The following is a 19729-nucleotide window of genomic DNA, read 5'->3' as shown; positions in this document are numbered from 1 at the left end:
GAGTCACATTCATCTGCTTGTTACATCACATCCAAGTTTTCTGCATGCTGGGGTGCTTATTGAAATGTGCTACTGATAGAAGATGCAGGAGAAGAACACAGCTGGTGTCCCGTTAACTGAGCATCTGCATCTAGATCAAAGCATCTTTGAAGCACAACACAACATGAACCTGTGAAACAGATGATGTCAATTACATTTGGAACATCGGGAGTTTGGGCCTCAAATCTTATCACAGTGCATAAGCAAAGTGTTGGGATGATGTTGGATGACATTGCTGCTGGATCAGCCAATATCTAGTGTAATATAGCATTAACATGAAATTCATTGATGCAAATATACTATGACCTTGTAATGTAGTTTATAAGAGTATCTTTATTGTAAACAATATTTTTCTCACCCTCAGCAGTCATGCACAACAGGAAATTAAACAATATTAGCTCCTGGTACTTCTCTGCCTATTTGCCTCTTAATTGAACAATAAACCATAGATGCTTGCAATTTTGTCTACAAGTCTGCACCTGAGGTGTTCCCCATTTAACTAGCACTGCCACATGCTTAAAATATGATGACCCTGAGGGTAAAGGAAAAAGTAAGAAAATATTTGGTAACATCATGGAAGGCTCCAACCAGAAGTTGAGGTCATTTATCCAAGAGGTATGCAAAAGTATAGACAAGCTTCAAGTCTGGGCTGGTGAAAAGGTTGTAAGGAGGTCCATAACTAGGAAATGTGTATGGGAGAAGTGCATGTTGAAACAAGAAGCCCATACCAGAGTAGGGTAAAGATGGGTAGAGATGCATAGTGTTGAAGAGCGTTCTCCATCTGTTGTTTCATTTCATTCCTTTCACCACACCCTCCTACTAAACTCTTCTTTTTCTCTCTCCACTTGCCTCTGTTTTTACATTCTCTGGAAAACTTCTATCACTGTGAAAATACTAGACTGCTGCAAGGATGCCTTGCTTTCCAATGCTGGAAACAAATCTTTTCAATGTGGAACCAAGAATTATGATATCTTGTCTTCCAGCATTTCAAGTAATAACTTAGGGTTCTTCACAAGGGTCTCAAGAGGAAAGACACGTCAGAATTGTTTTGTGATAAGCCAAAAACTCCAAGTGTATCAAAATGTTTTCACTATTTAGAAATTAAAGTTTGTTGTTGGCTTTTTCTTTTATAGGTATGTATTTTTAACATACATCTTTTCCATTTTCACTTATGTATAAATATTCAGGGAAATTCCCTTCTCTGCAATTTTTGAAAATTATAAATACTTATGATTTTTCTCAAATAAACACCAAATTTAGGTAATGAAGTTGTTGTCTTCCTCTGGCCTACGGACAAATTCTCTGGCACACATTTTACAAATACAGACATTCCTGAAGGCATACCAAAACCGTGCAAAAATTCTTGTGGTAATTGTACATGATCTTCCACACACCTACACACTCTTACCCAGTGTCCTACAAGGAAAGTCCTGTGCTATCCCTGACATTTCCCCCAAAGACAAATCACCTACATCACTAAAATACTAAGAAATCACTAAACATAGTGAAAGCCACCACAGTGCATTTATTTAGTACTGCCTTTTCTCTGCCAGTGGATCACTCTCCATTATATTAAAAATTAATATAGTATACAGACTATACTGCAAATTCAACTTATAGAAATAAAAACCCTATTGTTGTTCCAACAACGATGCTTTTACCATGCTTCTGTGCACCATAAGACACAGTAGGTGATTTGGAAGAATGTGAGAAGGCACATGTCCAAAACCATAGGCTTTTCCTCAAAATAGAAAGCAAGGGATCTGTGATAGCATGCTCTCATCAACTGTGGTCAAACAGTTAGCAGCTGTTGGGGGTTTAAAAGAATTCTCAAAGTTTCTGAACTTTAACTCTTCTCAGTGATTCTCTCTCTCTTGCTATCACTGATGATCTCCACAATGCAGCCTGCAGGCTTCATTTAAGCAGGTATCATTTAAGCAGGATCCCAGTTTGTATCCATCAACAGCTCTTCATTCTCCTAACAGAGCATCCTATTTTCATGCTTCATCTAGAGCAGTGATAACTGTGTGGACTCTGTATGATCACTGCAGAGTTTGTTTTGTGTCCTTCATGAATTTCTACACTTGTGGAAATTGCACTTTCACAGTACCGACAACTTAACTGTAAGCAGTAAAATTTTCTAAATGAAGCATTTGCTATACATGCTTTGTCAACTTCTATGATCAACTTTTCTAAGAAAAAAGCAGAATTACTCAAGGTAGTAGACAATAAGCTTGTATGTCTCTGGGCCATCCCAGTAGCCCACTAGAGACCCACCCTCCTACTCCTAGAAAATAAATAGGTCTGATTTCCTGAAAACCGTAGCAGCATGCACTTTTCCAGACACTGTGGTAAATACAACAGGACAGTCAGTCAGCAGAGCACTGTAGAGCAGATGGGGTAGGGATTCTCTAGATACTCCTATGCACTGAAGCCATCAATAAACTCCCAAGGACTGACAAACCTTGTATACTTAGTGGTGATAGCTTTTAAACAATGATGAGTATCTGAGAGAAACTCTTTGATGGTTTCCAGGAGAATGTCACCTGACACCCGGAGGTTCGATTCAGTTATCCCAGATCTGCAATACAGTCCTTTCTCGCCTTCAACATATACTTTGCAAGACCAACGAGAGCACCCCACCGCGAAACTGTTAAGAGGAAAGTCCATCTTAAGATGTTCCTAAATCTCACTACTCTTCTTGCCTTTATCTCTGTTCACGTCTTCTCTTTATGAATTTGTATCCTCTTGTGACATGAAATGCATGCAGACGTACTTCTGTGCATTTCTGACCCCATAATGCTGTGGTGGCAATGTGAAGGTACTACTCAACAGCTACTCAAATAATTCGTAGTTCATGAAACAGTAAGATTAGAAGTCCCATGGATTCTGAATTTCTGCCTGGAAAAGGAAGTCAACAATTTCCAGCTGTTTTCTGCTGAAGTATCCCACGTGGGATTTCCAGAGTATCCCCCATGGTACTGCAAGAAAAATCTCCAAAAGCTAAAAATCGGTAGCAAAGAAATGCTTTAATGGAAATCTCTTCTGTGTGGTTTTAGCGAAGTAAAAAACAGATGTTAATTTGGAAAAGGTTATTATGTATTAATTAGCACAAAACCTTTATGAGCCTGATTTCATGCTGTATCAGCTTGCATAAACTGCAAATGGGGATAGAAGCCCAGCAAGATCTAGCATTTGTTTTTATACTACACTTATAGATTATTTTACATTTTATACATACATTGCATACTAGGCATATATTTTGCATAGAACATTTACATATACACACAGTTATGGCCTAGTTACTCTAAAGGCAACTTTGATTCCTCTTGATTTCCCCAAATAAGGGAAAAATTGGGATCCACTAAGTCCCAGTTCCATCAAATGTCCCAAGGTGTGACAGTTGCACATTATTCCAAAAGACTATTTCGTTGTTGTTATTTAAGAAGCATTATGTAGTTTGTAAGGGAGTACTCTGGTTGCCTGAGCAGTAGGAGCCAAACTTATCTCCATAGAAATTCCTAGGACAGGTACACATTGACCCAGGATTACTAAAGAGGGTATTACCCAGGGAGAACATGCATAGAGAAATTTAACATCTGCCTAAAATTTTAGAAATTTTCACATGTCTAAGGCTTGAAAACCAATCTTGTATTAAGAAAACAGGAATATATCTTCTTTGAAACACTTACAATTGAAAACAGTAGAAACATTTCAAAACAAATGTGTGATAGGTCTTCAGATTTCCTAACCCAATTGCCATTTGCTTCTGAGAAGGTAGATTCTGCTATCCATTTGCCTTGAAGTTAAATTGGTGCATGACAGTTGGCTATTTGGTATGCTTCCCTGTCTTCCAGCTCTGGAAGGTATTAGCAGTGCTTCCACTGTGTAGTTGTGCCTCTACTGACAAGTATCTTTCTAAAACTGTCATTTATCACCTAGCAATCTTGTATTTTCTGAGATAGGCAGCATCACATCTTAACTTTGGAAGAGAAAACCACACATTTTTAATAACTTGTGGTTTAAATTATATTCTGTTAACTGGCACTATTATTTAGGACAATCACTTCCCTCGTATATTGGGTTTGTGTGGTGGGGTTTTGGTAGCAGGGGAGGGGCTGCAGGGGTGGCTCCTGTGAGAAGCTGCTGGAAGCTTCCCCAGCTCCAAGTCAGACCTGCCGCTGGCCAAGGCTGACCCAGTCGGTGACAGTGGTAGCGCCTCTGGGATAATGTATTTAAGGGGAACCTGCAGCAGAGAGGGGAGTGGAATATGAGAGGAACAGCCCTGCAGACCCCCAGGTCAGTGAAGAAGGAGGAGGAGGAGGTGCTCCAGGCGCCAGAGCAGAGATTCCCCTGCAGCCCGTGGGGAAGACCATGGTGAGGCAGGCTGTCCCTCTGCAGCCCATGGAGGTCCACGGTGGAGCAGATATCTGCCTGCAGCCCGGGGAGAGAGGAGCCCATGTCGGAGCAGGGGGATGCCCCCCAACATGGCCGTGACTCCATGGGAAAGCCCGTGCTGGAGCAGTCTGTGCCTGAAGGACTGCAGGCCAGTGAAAGGACCCATGACAGAGAAGTTCATGGAGGACTGTCTCCTGTGGGAGAGACCCCACGCTGGAGCAGGGGAAGAGTGAGGAGTCCTCCCCTGAGGAGGACGGAGTGACAGAGACAACGTGTGGAGAACTGACCCCAACCCCCATTCCCTGTCCCTCTGTGCTGCTGGTGGGGGAGGAGGTAGAAAAAAATGGGAGTGAAGCTGTGCCCGGGAAGAAGGGAGGGGTGGGAGGAAGGTGTTTTAAGATTTGGGCTTACTTCTCATTATCCTGCTCTGATTGGATTGGTAACAAATTAAATTGATTTTCATTTTTTTCCCCAAGTTGAGTCTGTTTTGCCTATGACCATAACTGGTGAGTGATCCCTCCCTGTCCTTGTCTCAACCCACGGGCTTTTCTTATATTTTATTTATTTATTATTGTTATATTTTCTCCTCCCCTTCCCACCAGGGCAGGGTAGGGGAGTGAGCAAGCGGCCTTGTGGTGCTTTGTTGATGGCTGGGCTTAAAACACGACACCTGGTAGCTTGCTTTCAAGCTGGAATTTTAGTTATCAAATGTTGTCTATTCTCTCCTCAAAGGAATTTCTCATCCTTTCCTTCACATTACACAAGGAAAGCAAAAACAACAGCCAGAAAACAAAACCAATTAAGACCTGTCTGTCTTCTCTTTCTAATAAGGATGGGAATATCTAATAAAAACAGGAAGCTTGGCTTTAGAACTGTATTGCACAACTACTCTTCAACCTTAAATTCCTTCAGGTACACCGTCCCTCAGGTGCCCTACGAACACAATACATATGTTACATTGCACATCAGTCGTTTCACCCACCACTGAACCGTAGGTCCCTTGGTGGTGGCTGTGGCAGGAGTTTGGGACTATGCAGCTTTGCCCTTTTACAGTAGAAAGCCCTGTCAACGGAGCTTGATCCCGCAATCTGCAACACTGTTGTTTCAGTATGAAACTGATGCTCACAACTGTCCCGAAGAGGCTGGGCCCTAAATTTTGGGTAGCTGTCAGGAGCTGCAGCCCTGGTGAGCATCCCTGAGCAGCAGCCGGGCACTGGCTCCCTGGTGTCCGCTGGCTCAGGAGGCGAGGGCTGGGGCGGCCAGCCTGGGCACCCCGTGTTTCTCCTGAGGGGCGAGGCCTGCCCCTGAGAGCAGGCTTACGGACACCAGCACCGCGTCTGTGCCAATTTCATCACTTCATTCCTTCACGGGTCAGAATAAATGCACAGGAGTGACATGGGGTTAGCGTTTTGAGCCACAGTGCAAGTTTTGTTTGTCATGATGACCAACCTTGTACTGGGCACCGGGGAAACAGTGCTGAAAAATTTCCTGTCATCTCTGGATGTGTTAAGGCAGCTTTGTGATTTGCAATTGGCCTGTGGCTCTTGGGCACTTCAGACCCAAAACAGGCTCGCCAGGCAGGGTGGAGACACGTGGGGAAGGGGACCTCCAGGAAAAACCAGATTTAAAGCAGTTCGATGCATCATCCAAGACCTGTAGGGGAAAGCAGACAATATCCAGAACTGAAGTGACAGAAAACAGATATGAGCAGCAGGGAAGGAAAAAAAACCACAAACCACCAACAGGCAGCTGGGTCAAGACCTGAAAAGGCAGAAGTTTAATTAATTTCAGACCTAGATAATTAGCTAGATTTTTAGCCATGATAATTTAAAGTGTAATTTGTGATTTCTTCCTGTCACCACCACTGAAAGTGAGCCTGAACAAACCCACTCTCTCACTCAGTAAATAAAGGCAAGCCACCTAAATGAACAAAGAGTACTTGGGTGCTTCAGCGTGCGTTTTTTCTTCATTACATTTAGCCAAGCAGTAATCAAAGCAGAGGTACTTTTTTCTAGTCCTTATCTGAAAATCCTCTTGCATTTCAGATGTGCCAGCATATACAAAGGAACAACGTGTTTCATACAGTAAGATCCTCCTCCCAGGCTAGACTGGGCCTCAGGATATCTTAGCAAATGTTGAGTTTCTAAGATTTCCTCATTACAGGCTGATAATCAAGGCCAGTTATAGCTAATCTGCATCACCATCCTTTTTGAAACTCTCCTCCAGTATAAATTCATATTGTTCAGCAGCCCATTACCCTGTCGATCCTCATGCACTTTCATGCTGTCTCTGAAATTCAGTCATACTCAGACTGGACACAGACTGCCTCTTTGGTTTTAAGGATTTACTTAACGGTATGCACACTCTTGGAAACAAACAGTTGCACAGATATTAAGAATAAGGAAATCAGTCTTGTTTCCTAGAAATTTCTTTGAGGGACTTCCTGATATTGGTGTGAAAGAAAAGTAGCTCTGACTGCTGCCTTTGCCTCAGCTGTGGTATTTCTAGGGTTTCTTTCCTCTTCCCAGCAGCTTATTTTAATAAAATTTATAGAAAACTTATTTTGTGGAGTTCTTCATGTCTCTCTTGAGCTGGGTAGAAATCAGCCAACACAGAAAACCAGGCAAAAAGTAAACTAACTTTTCATTCAGTAAGAATGTATGGTTTTAAATTTATCTGACAGCATAATCAAGCTGAGAGCATCCTTTACACTTCTGGAAGAATATTTATCTCCCAAAAATTCAATAAGCCACAATTGCAAATGGTAGTTGAAAGCCATGTCATATCAAAGGATCAAAGATTTCTCTCACAGAGAATGAAAGGCTAGTGTGCAATACGCTAGGTATAGTCTTTGTGTCACTGAGCATACCACAGAAAACACATCAATTTTCTTTTTGGGATAAAAAGATGAAAAAAGGAGAGGGAGAATAAACTGGGTTGCTGAGATCCATCTTTTTTGATGTAGCAAGAGAAAAAAAACTGTCAAGTTGAGCCTTTCCAAGGCTCACAGAAAGAGGGGCAATAGGTTTTATTCCTACAGATATGATACTTTTAGGATGTAAAAGATCTCCTCTCTTTTATGCTTCTTCTCAGGTTCGGATTGATCTTTTTTTCCTTCTCCCCTCAGGTCTTTCTAGTACCCCACTGCAGGTGCAAACATTCCCAGGCAAAGTTATTTGGATGAATACTGAGCTGAAAGTGAGCTCTTATAAGCTGGTTTGCTGCTAGTAAAGACAGATGAAAACCACAAAAACTATGTCTCAGTTTTAACTGTCTTGTATATTTTGTTCTGCTCTGGCAGCTGACAAGGAAAATTCTCTCCTACCGGAGAGTCACCCCTCTGAATGAATCCACACCTGCCAGTTGCTGGGTGAGGGTCTCGGCGGGCAGGACGGAGCCAGGAGGGATGTCTCTGGCTCCACAGCAAACAGCAGCAGGGATGGATCAGGTCCATGCATGAAAAAGAGAACTTTCCAGAAGAACTGCATTTTCAGCTTTCAAACTGAATGCAAAAAAGTTTTAAAAGTGCTGTTCAACTCAGCTCACATCAGACCTTAGCTGTGAGCTTCCAGGGCTTTCTAAAACACCGCCATCTCTTTTCAGCTACTTAACTGAGGAGCTATCATAAAGAAACACCTAAACCTAAATTCCAAAAGGAGACTCAGGTGGGATGGAGGGTCTCCAGCCCCCATTCACAGCTTAAATTTTAGTACGTCTTCAGTTACAGTGGAGTTGGGTATTCTCCACAAGAACAGCTGCTTCACTGAGCAATGTTTAATACTGTAAACCAAATGCCTTTTAAAATGTAATTTACTGAGAAAGCAAACAACTAATTTATTTCTCATGGCATTTGCCAAACAGCCCTTCCTCTTTCTTTCATATATGTTTACAGAGCTCATCTGTTAATGATGCTGGCCTATAGCCAGTTCCTCAGCTCTTCTTTTGCCTCATCCTAGAAAGACTAAGTCTCACTGTAAATGAGTAAGGCTGAATCTTTTCCAGGAAGGAGAAATCTTAGCAGCTGCAAAGTGCCATAATCTGGCATAAAACCCTGTGTCAGGTGTGTCTGAGCCATATATGTCAGGGAAAAGGCAACTCATACCTCCGTTTCTCCAGCTGACTCACGAGTACCGAGGCATTGCTCACCTCAGTCAATGCCAGAGCAGCCTGAAAAACAGCGAACTTTAGCATTTCCCCTTGAGATCATTTTGTAAGCCTGTGTCAATAACATTTAAGCCCAAGAGAAAATCCAGCCCAATACAATATAGCATGAGAGATATGGCCAAACCAGAAAACTGGTGCCACCCTTGCCACCAGAGAAAACTTGTTGCTGTTCCACATACCTCTGTTTAAAACCTAAAGACAAGAGAAGGAAAAAACCAAGCTCTGACAAGTAGGACACCAATTTCTAATTTATAAGTAAGCATCATGAATAAACAACTCTGCATAAATAAGAATCAATAAATCCTATAGTTTAAACAGCCAATTTGCAAAACTAGAAAGTAGTGTAAAGCTGTAATTCATCCTACGTATTAATCCTCCCTAAGTGGTAGCTATGTCATTTCTATTTGTATATAGAGCTAAGTGTACAGAGTACTTTACAAAGACACGGATCTCAAACAGCTGATGATGTGAAGGCCTAAACTTGCCAATATTTACTTTCTGGCATGCAAGCAAAAACCAGACAAAAGCCCTAGCAGCAAAAAGAAGTGAGATCCATATGGAGAGAATGAATTAAACCAAGTAGTTGATGATTTATATGTCATATCCTTACCAGAAACAGCTTTCTACCCATATTGGACCTTGACTTATGTTTTCACACTGCTAACCTGAAGATTTCCAATGGATTTTGAGTCTTTACAGTTTGTTGTGGAAATCACTGGGTTCTTAAGTTCCTGGGCTCCAGGGTCAACAAAGCAGTTCAAAAAATTGAGCTGGCTAGTAATGTCATGGGCAGAAAAATTAAGGTTGCAGCAACAAAGAACCTCTTTCAGCATCCTTACTCCCATTTATATTTTTACTGACTGACCAAAGCTCCATGAATTTTGAGGTCATCACATCTTAATTGTGTCTTTTTTTCCCCTGACTTGCTGCAGTCCCTGTTTGATGATTTAGAAGAAGTGGCTGCCTTTGAGGTGGAGCCAGACACATCTCTCTCTCTTGATTACAGTACAATTCAGAACTTGGTATAGAACCATGCTATGACACTCAGCCTGACTAGTGACTCCTCAGCAGGCCATGCATGTTACCAAGCAGCGGAAATGCCAAAAAAAAAAAAAAAAAAAGCACTTGTCTGTTGGCTAGCCCTTAACCAGGAGATGGTATCTGGACAGGGTGACCACAGAGTATGTCTGCAGACAGGACAACTAAGAACTTGATGTAAAAGAATACAGGTAGAGAGGGAAGTCATGACGGATATGCATAGCTATTTCATCTGCAGATAAATGCATCCCACATTCCCTCCCCAAGAGACAAACAAAAGAGTTAATATGCCAGATGATGTAGATGTGTAAAAAAGTGCTTGTGAACACAAGTTATTGACAATCACATCAGCAATGGGTTAGAGCAATGGGTTTGGACTAGAACCCATCCTTCACATGGATGTCTTCTTTTTTTTCAGGTCTGTAGGGTACTAGACAGTACCTCAAACAACAGGATTTGCCTTAGTAAACATGGACTTGTTCTTGAAACTAATGCTGGTCTTGAGCATCAGAGATGTAGGGACATTTAGGGAGATTCACTGCAATATGACCAAAAGAAGGTCTTTCACAATTATCTGAAGCTGTAGACACTTAGGAACTTGAAGTACATGAGTGTATAGCATTCATCTACTAAATTAAGCTATTCTTTCCCGGCCTGGAGTGGAGGGGGAAGAGAAATAATACATACTAGTATATACAATCAGCGTGTGTTCAATAACAACAGCAAGCAGAACCAGCAGGCTGCTACTAATACACGAGTTGATCTAGATTTCAAACCAGATGGACATCTCCATGACACAGCTGCTGAGTGAGCCAACCAGGGAAGGGGCCCTGCTGGATCTGTTGTTCGTGGACAGAGAAGAACTTGCAAGTGATGTGATGGAGGCCATCTTGGGCATAGCAATCGTGAAATGATAGAGTTTTCCATTCTTGAAGAAGTAAGGGGGGGGGGGGGGGCTCAGCAGAACTGCTACCTTGGACTTCCAGAGGGCAGACTTTGGCCCGTTTAGGAGGCTGGCTGACAGAGTCCCTTGGGAGGCAGTCCTGAAGGGCAGAGGAGTCCAGGAAGGCTGGACATTCTTCAAGAAGGAAATCCTGAAGGCGCAGGAGCAGGCTGTCCCCTTGTGCCAAAAGACGAGCTGGCGGTGAAGAAGACCGGCCTGGCTGAACAGAGAGCTTTGGCTGGAACTCAAGGAAAAAAGGAGAGTTTATGACCTTTGGAAGAAGGGGCAGGCAACTCAGGAGGGCTACAAGGATGTCATGAGGTTATGCAGGGAGAAAATTAGAAGGGCCAAACTAGAACTTAATCTGGCTACTGCTGTAAAAGACAATAAAAAAATGTTTCTATAGATACATTAGCAACAAAAGGAAGGCTAAGAAGAATCTCCATCCTTTATTGGATGCAGGGGAAAACACAGTGACAAAAGATGAGGAAAAGGCTGAGGTACTTAATGCTTTCTTCGCCTCAGTCTTTAACAGTAAGACCAGTTGTTGTGTGGTTACCCAGCCCCCTGAGCTGAAAGACAGGGATGGGGAGCCAAGTGAAGCCCCCATAATCTAAGGGGAAATGGTTAGTGACCTGCTACACCACTTAGACACACACATGTCTATGGGGCTGGATGGGATCCACCCAAGGGTATTGAGGGAGCTGGCGGAAGTGTTCACCAAGCCACTTTCAGTCATTTACCAGCAGTCCTGGCTAATGGGGAGGTCCCAGTTGACTGAAGGTTAGCAAATGTGATGTCCATCTACAAGAAGGGCCAGAAGGAGGTTCAGGGGAACTACAGGCATGTCAGCCTGACCTCGGTGCTGGGGAAGGTTTTGGAGCAGATCATCTTGAGTGCCATCATGCAGCACGTACGGGACAACCAGGCAATCAGGCCCAGTCAGCATGGGTTTATGAAAGGCATGTCCTGTTTGACTAACCTGATCTCCTTCTATGACAAAGTGACCTGCTTACTGGATGAGGGAAAAGCTGTGGATGTTGTCTGCCTGGACTTTAGTAAAGCCTTTGACAGCATTTCCCACAGCATTTCTGTGGGAGAAACTGGCTGCTCATTGCTTCAGTGGGTGTACTTTTCAGTGGGTAAAAAAACTGTCTGGATGGCCGAGCCCAGAGAGTGGTGGTGAATGGAGTTAAATCCAGTGGGCGGCCAGTCACAAGTGGTGTTCCCCAGGGCTCAGTATTGGGGCCAATTCTGCTTAATATCTTTATCAATGATCTGGACGAGGGGATAGAGCCCACCCTCAATAAATTGGCAGATGAAACCAAGCTGGCTGGGAGTATTGATCTGCTCGAGGGTAGGAAGGCTCTACAGAAGGATCTGGACAGGCTGGATCGATGGGCCGAGGCCAATTGTATAAGGTTCAACAAGGCCAAGTCCCAAGTCCTGCACTTCGGTCACAACAACCCCATGCAGCGCTACAGGCTTGGGGAAGAGTGGCTGGAAAGCTGCCCGGCAGAGAAAGACCTGGGGGTGCTGGTTGACAGCCACCTGAATATGAGCCAGCAGTGTGCCCAGGTGGCCAAGGAGGCCAACGGCATCCTGGCCTGTATCAGGAATAGTGTGGCCAGCAGGAGCAGGGAGGTGATTGTCCCCCTGTACTCAGCACTGGTGAGGCCGCACCTCGAGTACTGTGTTCAGTTTTGGGCCCCTCACTACAGGAAAGACATTGAGTTGCTGGAGCGTGTCCAGAGAAGGGCAACCAAGTTGGTGAGGGGCCTGGAGCACAAGTCTTATGAGGAGCGGCTGAGGGAGCTGGGGTTGTTTAGTCTGGAGAAAAGGAGGCTGAGGGGAGACCTTATTGCTCTCTAGAACTACCTGAAAGGAGGTTGTAGTGAGGTGGGTGTCAGTCTCTTCTCCCAAGTAACAAGCAATAGGACAAGAGGAAACGGCCTCAAGTTGTGTCAAGCATTGAAATAGTCTGCCCAGGGAAGTGGTTGAGTCACCATCCCTGGAGGTATTTAAAAGACGTGTAGATGTGGCACTTAGGGACATGGTTTAGTGGTGGACTTGGCAGTGCTAGGTTAATGGTTGGACTCAATGAGCTTAAAGGTCTTTTCCAACCAAACTGATTCTATGATCTCACTTAGGCAACAGACTTCCTAAGTTTGAAATACATTACAGCATGGTCACAGTTCTGGCTCACAATCAGAGATTTTTCTGGAGACCAGAACAATTTAATTTATAGTAAAACCAGAACAAAATTTTACATGGAAAGTCAGATTCTATAAAGCTGGTACAATAACAATGAGTAACCTTGAAAAAAGCCTTGACAATTTCTGCATCAGAGAATAATGTTTTAATAACAATACAGAAGGAAATGAAAGGAAAACTGGTAGGTAACTATGATGAAAATCATGGAGAAAGGAAAGAAAGAGGAAAGAGCCCTGAAAGTGGTAAAAGCCCAGACCATTTCCAGCGACTGCAGCAACACATTGACAGACCACTCATTATCTGTAAGGGCATGTTCCTGGACATGCACAGGACAGTGCATGTTACAGCTGCCAAGGTAACAGAATGAAAAGGGATGATCAGGGTTGGAAAGGCAATGTATGTGAAATCTAAGAACTGGCAACTTCCGAAGCACGAGACATGCTTTGACACGAGAACACCAGCTGGTGTGGGGTATTACATGCAGGTACAGCCTCTTACCTGCACCTTTCTTGCATTAAGAAGTCAGCATTCATTCCTATGTCAAAGCTTTACTCATTCCTGCCACTGCAAAGAACGCCAGCCCCAGTGGACCTACAGTTTAACACAATAAACCCTCAGCCTTTTGCTCCCTTCTTTTTGTGTTCATTTTGTGAGTACAGTTCATCAGTAGGTCTGTTGGAGTTGTTCATTGGGTGCAAGATTCTGTCCACAGTTCTTCAGGTGAAAACATTTCCTCCTAGAAGATAAAAATAAGAGTTATAGAAAACAATTCAATAAACTGATGTAAAAACGCTCACTGATTTAACGTTCTGGTGCCCAGTTTGAATGCAAACACAGAGCAAACTTAGAAGCAGTAACAAAAGGTGAAGAACTATTCCAGAGCTCCACAAAATCAAGTTTAAAAAAAAATATGATGAACATGTGGATAAACATGCATTTCTTTCTTAAAATCCTCTTGCTCTTTAAGTTAGATTACCTATAAGTTATAAAATATAAGCTATATAAAACTAAAGCAATTACAAATACAAACTTCTTGTCAGCATATCGTTGTGTTGAAATACAGAGTCTTCTCTGCAGAGGGATCAAAGAACCGTATTGCCACAGATTCACAGCAGCCAGGGTTATTCCTGTGTTAGTAAAGAAACACACGGATGCCGAGACAGGACACTTTCAGTTGCTTCATTCAGGTTTATTTTCTTGATGAGGGATGTTGATAGAGACAAGAGGTGATAAACCGCAGACTGAGTTTTGCTTTCAGCGGTATGATAGGAGCTGCTTGGCAGGAGGTGGCTCTGTGCTTGCTTTCAAGCTGGGTTCCAGCCTTGAGAGAGCCCCTCGGGCTGCCTTTCTGCCTCAGCCCTGCAAGGCAGCCTGCGGCCGGGACAGACCTCCGCAGCGCCTATCCACATGTTCGGCTAGACCGACATCTGTCCTCCCATGTTACCTGTGAAAAACAATTTCACTGATATCTCATCAATATGCTTACTAAAGCTGTGCGTTCAGGTTACTGGAGACACTGAATGCTGCTGGTTGACAGTTAATTTTATTTAACTAAAATCTGATTACATTCCCTTATAAGTTTAGTGATACTACTCTCACATGAATATGATGTGATTTTTAACATTCCTTCAGAGTAAATCTAAATAAATGATGTGATGCACTATTACTATTTACCTTGTATGTTTCTTTTTTTTCTAGGAAAGCACAATCTTAAGAAGTCCAGCTGACGTGGGTTAGGGCACACAGGCCTTGCAAAGTCTCAGTTGAAGTGAAAACAGCACGCTACCACGCAGCTTTGCTGCCGTAACAAACAGTTTCAACATTTTCCCCCAGGTAGAACGTTAGCCCCAACAGCAAAATCAACCGCATCCCTCATAAGACATTTGGAGAGTCTAACTGGTCGTGGGATTTCAGGGAAAGAGGCCACCACAGAGCGCATTAGGTGAAAGGAAGAATCAAGTTTACAACCTATTTTTTTCTGGCTCAAAGAGAAAACAAAAATGTTGCTAGAAGAATGCCCAAATCCCATCTCAGTGATCTTTTGACCTGCCCCTGGTTGCTATGGATAGGTGTCCTGAAGAGACAGCTCCAAAAATCTTTGCTTTGAACTTACCTTTGTGCAGGTTTCCAGTGTCTTTCTTTTCTGATACAGTTTCTGCCAAAGAAAAGACACAGAGAAAAGGAAGGAATGTTGTATAAAAACCTTTCTCTCTCTTATGAAAGGAGAAAGCATGTATTTTAAAGTCTATGAGTAAGAGTGACTGATGGCTCTAAAGGAATTTTTGAATGACTCTGCTTCAGTAATTAAAGAAGTCAATATTGATGTTAATAGAATATTTTTAGTGTCTAAGACAAAAAACTGTAAACATTAGGAAACAGATACTTTCTAACTAGCTACAGGGCAGCACGAATATATAATCTTATTTGTATTTTAGTCTTAGAAGAAGTCCAGACTTTTTTTTTTTAAGTCCTTTTTTAGGGCTTATTCTCTGAATTTTTAAGCTGCATGCTGGCTAGGTTTTTTGTCTTTCAAATGTTTGTTTATCGATTCAGCTAGTTTCTTGAAGCACCAGCATGTGAACATCTGAACTCCAGCAGGCTCATGTATATCAATGCTTAGAGTTATTAATTTCCCTAAGCAGTACAGCCATTTGTAACCCACTGCCATATGGCTTGCTTCTCATCTTCTGTCCACATTTTCATACATATAAACACATATGATACTCAATTTATTTAAAATATACCCCCAGCTTTCTCTGGATGTTTTTCTCAGTTGGCAGCAACCATTTATCCTGTTTCCTCTCAAGTATTTTAATGGGAAAAAGTCAAAACAGCTTAAAAAGCAACACACCTTCCTTGACCTGGCTTTTGAAGAGCATCTTTGAATCTGGGCTCTGCGCTGTCATCACAGGAACCCTAACCCATGCCACAGCTGAAGGCACAAAAGTTTCCTCCTTTAAAATAGAGAAGGAAGAGAGAGCTGGCCCAGAAAGGACGTGAAAGCAACGCAGTTTAGCCGTGGTTCAGAAACACATGCTGTCCCCCAGGAGCCCTTAGCACCAGACCTGCTCATCACCTATCATGGTACCCTTAAACTCATCTTCTAACAACTCCTCAAACCAATTCTCAACATAATTTAGTCTTTGCCTCTCTGCCCCTGGAAACATGTTTAGAGTTTACCTGTGTACATAGATGGGGAAATCCTCCAAGGGGCAATTCAACAGTGTCCTCCGGGCTGTTCAAGCCAGGAGACGCACACCCATTTCCTGAAGCCCAGGAGGGCTCAGTTTTGCCATAAAACACAAGGCAGAGGACTACAGCAAGCGGTGGCTGAGGAGTGTGGTTTTAACCCAGCACATGACAGTTTCCTCTAACTGAATGGCAGAGACACCGAGAGCTGAGCGTGACCTGGCAGATGAGAAGGAAAACTGGCGCTGTGCCATTTCGTACCAGTGCCATAGCTGATTACAAAGCCAGCATCCCAAAGCTGAGAGGCTTGGGGCTGCAGACGGCAGAGCACTGCTGCCCGTTTGCTCGTAACGAAGCATGAGGAATCGTGTACCTAAAAGCAGTTGCTTAAGGGACACAAGAGACAGACAGATTGAGCTTTGGCCTGACCATTTCTTATGTATATTTCAAACCCAGCCACACAGAAACCCTGCATTTCAGAGGGAAGTCCTGCGCATATGGGCACAGCTGGACATCATTGGTACAAATCCATTATTGTTTTAACTTCACACAGTTAGAATCCCTGCAGAGCTGTAAGGCAGCATGGGCTGGGTTTTGCAAGTTGTTTCTTCCCAGGCTATAATCTTGCTTAGGAATGACGAGGGCTGCTAAGCTCAAGAAACATCCAGAAGTGGTAGGACTTAAGCAGCTGCGCTCCCTTTGCATTGGCAGGTTGCTTTTAGCAGGATGCTTTTGAAGCACCATGAATTACTCACTACTCCTCTCTGGCCTTGCTGACTTTGACCACTGCCAGTACTTAGGAGGCAAAGCTCCGCTTTAAGTCAGTAGCACTCAAGAGTTGCAAAGTGAACTAGTTTTATAGGTTTTTAAGAAATATAGTTCACATAATAAAAACTGAGTAACCAACTGAACATTAAATACTAATGAGAAGTGCTAATTATCTCCAGTTCTGAATTAATGTTCTCATATGTTTACCTACAGGTCTGTGAATAATTCCACTAGAAAATTTGAGTTGTGGGAATTCATTAATTGTAAACATCAATCAACTCAAAGTCAAAAACCCATAAATGTTGTCATGGTTTAAATCACATTTGATACAGAAATGTATCTCCAAGAATCTACTTCATGCTCTTTCCTTCCAAAGTAGATACTGCAGTCAGTTAGCAAATTAACTTATTTCTGCTATCATAGAAAATAGATTTGTGACATTAGATAACTGCGGAAGAGCACTAAAATCTGCAGACACATCAGATGTGTTCACCCAGCGAAACATTGTGCTTACTAGCCCACAGCTTCCTTTGTTTGGGCACCTGAGACCTTCCAGTATATTGAAATGCATGGAGCTGAGACTGCAGCCATGTAAACAGACAAAGTGAACCTACTAAAAATAAGCTGACTTCACTTTTTCCCCACTTCCTGATGGAATAGCTAGCAGTTCAAGCAACTCGCACACTAATTTTTCTCTGAAGCAGGGTCAGTGACAGATTCATTGATGTCCCCGTGGCATTAAGACACACCAGGTTCAAACTTTGAGGATAGTGCATCTGTTTTTTAAAGCACAAGACAAAGATTTCTAAGAACAGAGAGAAAACTGCTACTGATGTCCTCAGAAAAACAGTGAAACAACAATAAAGCAGCCTGAGTTTTAAGGGTTTTTTTGGTTTCATGTAAAAAGGCAGATTTTATCAGATGTCACACTGGATCCAAAGAGGTTCAGCACCGCACTGCTAACTGCAGCCAATACTTTTTTATTTAAATATCTTGTAAGCTATTATACTTGTGAATTTTTCAGACAGCAGCTACATCAGGTAAGAAACAGCACAAAAGGAGTAATGCCGATCACATCGGCATCCAGGCAGTTTTGCTGATGACCTACCCTTGCCAAATGCATATAAAATGGGAACAGAGGAAGTCTTGGATCACACACATGTTGTCTTTCCGATTGATCCAACTACTTTGAATGGAGTATTGCATACATTTCTAGGAGATTTTAAAAGGCAACTTGTGTATATTTTATCTTGCCTAAGCAAGTTTATTCTGCACACACTCCCATGTTTTTACTCTTTCTAGAATATGACATTGCAACTCACAAAAATGTCTTCACAGCATCAGTTTTTATTTCTGTTTAGACGGTCATCAGCTCTTGATGAAATCAAGAGCCAGTGTTCCTGGTCTCTTTACGACTAGACATATCCATCTTGTACCTCATGCCTGTATTTTAGATACCCCATGTGCAAGTCTAATTCAGTTATTCAGGAAATTCCAATAAATTCTTCAACCTTAAATTACCATAAGGTACTGTATATTTATTAAAGAGGACACATGGAACAGGGAGAAGGAACAGCTTTTCAGAGAGAAAAATCATTAAAGGCCAGTCAGCAGCAATTTCAGTGATAAAGTGACTGAATTAGTATTCAGTGGATCTTATTTCTTTTCCTACTAAACCTCACTTGTTTTGATAAAAATAAATGCTTATTACTCCTGCATCCTTTCTTCCAACTGGAGGCATCTGCTCAATACCTGGCCTCTGAGCTTTTTAAGTTTGGGTATAATGCAATACTGAGATATCATATATTTAATCCTCAGCAGAGGAAAAACTCCACAGGATTCATAACTCATGTTTTCGCATAAAGCAGTTATCATGATATTACAACACATTTATGCCAGACTTACAGGTGTTTGCATTTTGATGTGGGACAACAACAGTTGGACAAAAACAGTGAAGATAAACCAAAAACATAATACAGATTCCAAGGGGCCTTTGAAATAATTTCTTCACATTCAAGAACTTATTCCCAAGTGTAAATCCATGGTTTAGCATACAGCAAAATACTTATACTTAAGGTCAGACTGCTGGCTTAACAACAGACTCACTCATGAACAGATTAATGAAGAATCTATGCTCTGCTGTCAGTAGTGTTAAAAGATTCTCCTCTCTGGAATCCACCCCATCTTCCCCAATACTTCAAGGCAGTATGAATACATACATGTGTGTGCATATACAAACATAGATGAAAATACAAACGTATATACACACACAACTCTTGCACATTCAGAATGCAAATACATTAAGAAAAGCTAGTGGATAATGTATATTCATCATCACATAATAAAAGTGACACTCTAAAATGATTTTTTAAAATTGAGTTTCTTGTGTTGTTCTTGACAATTCCTTGCAAGTGCCAACTTAATTAGATTGCAGAAACACACTGGAATGGTTTATAAAGGATATTTTGCCTAAAGCATTAGATCAGTAAAGATTATGGTAAGTATTTTCCAGGTCTACATCTGAACTTGTTAATTATATCTATCAACATATTTTAATCAATATCCAGCTACCACATCATGGTAAACATCTTTGTTAAAAGAAAGTAATTTTTCAGAAGTAGCTTAAACCTTTTTTAAAGAAAAAAAAAAAAAAATTACTCCAGCAAATACTTCTCCAAGCAAAATAGTACTAAATCTTGAGTTTGAAATTATTGCAATAGTCTTGACCAAAAGGCTTGGTTGATACTTGGTTCTTCTACCTCAAAGACTGCAGCTAAGTTGTCTTTTGACCCTGCTAATCTTTATCCATAGTACAAATGCAAACACATTGCATGGGGAGGAGGGGAAAGAAATCTCACCAGATTTCCAGAAAGCTGTTACAAATGACACATGAAACTGGCAGCACAAAATTATAAATCAAACTAAAAACTGTTATTACATGCTAATGTGTGATTGACTACAGGCTTCAAGTTCATC

This window comes from Aquila chrysaetos, chromosome 4 (genome assembly GCF_900496995.4).
Source record: "Aquila chrysaetos chrysaetos chromosome 4, bAquChr1.4, whole genome shotgun sequence".
Taxonomy (NCBI): domain Eukaryota; kingdom Metazoa; phylum Chordata; class Aves; order Accipitriformes; family Accipitridae; genus Aquila; species Aquila chrysaetos.
Note: the sequence above shows the minus strand (reverse complement) of the source record.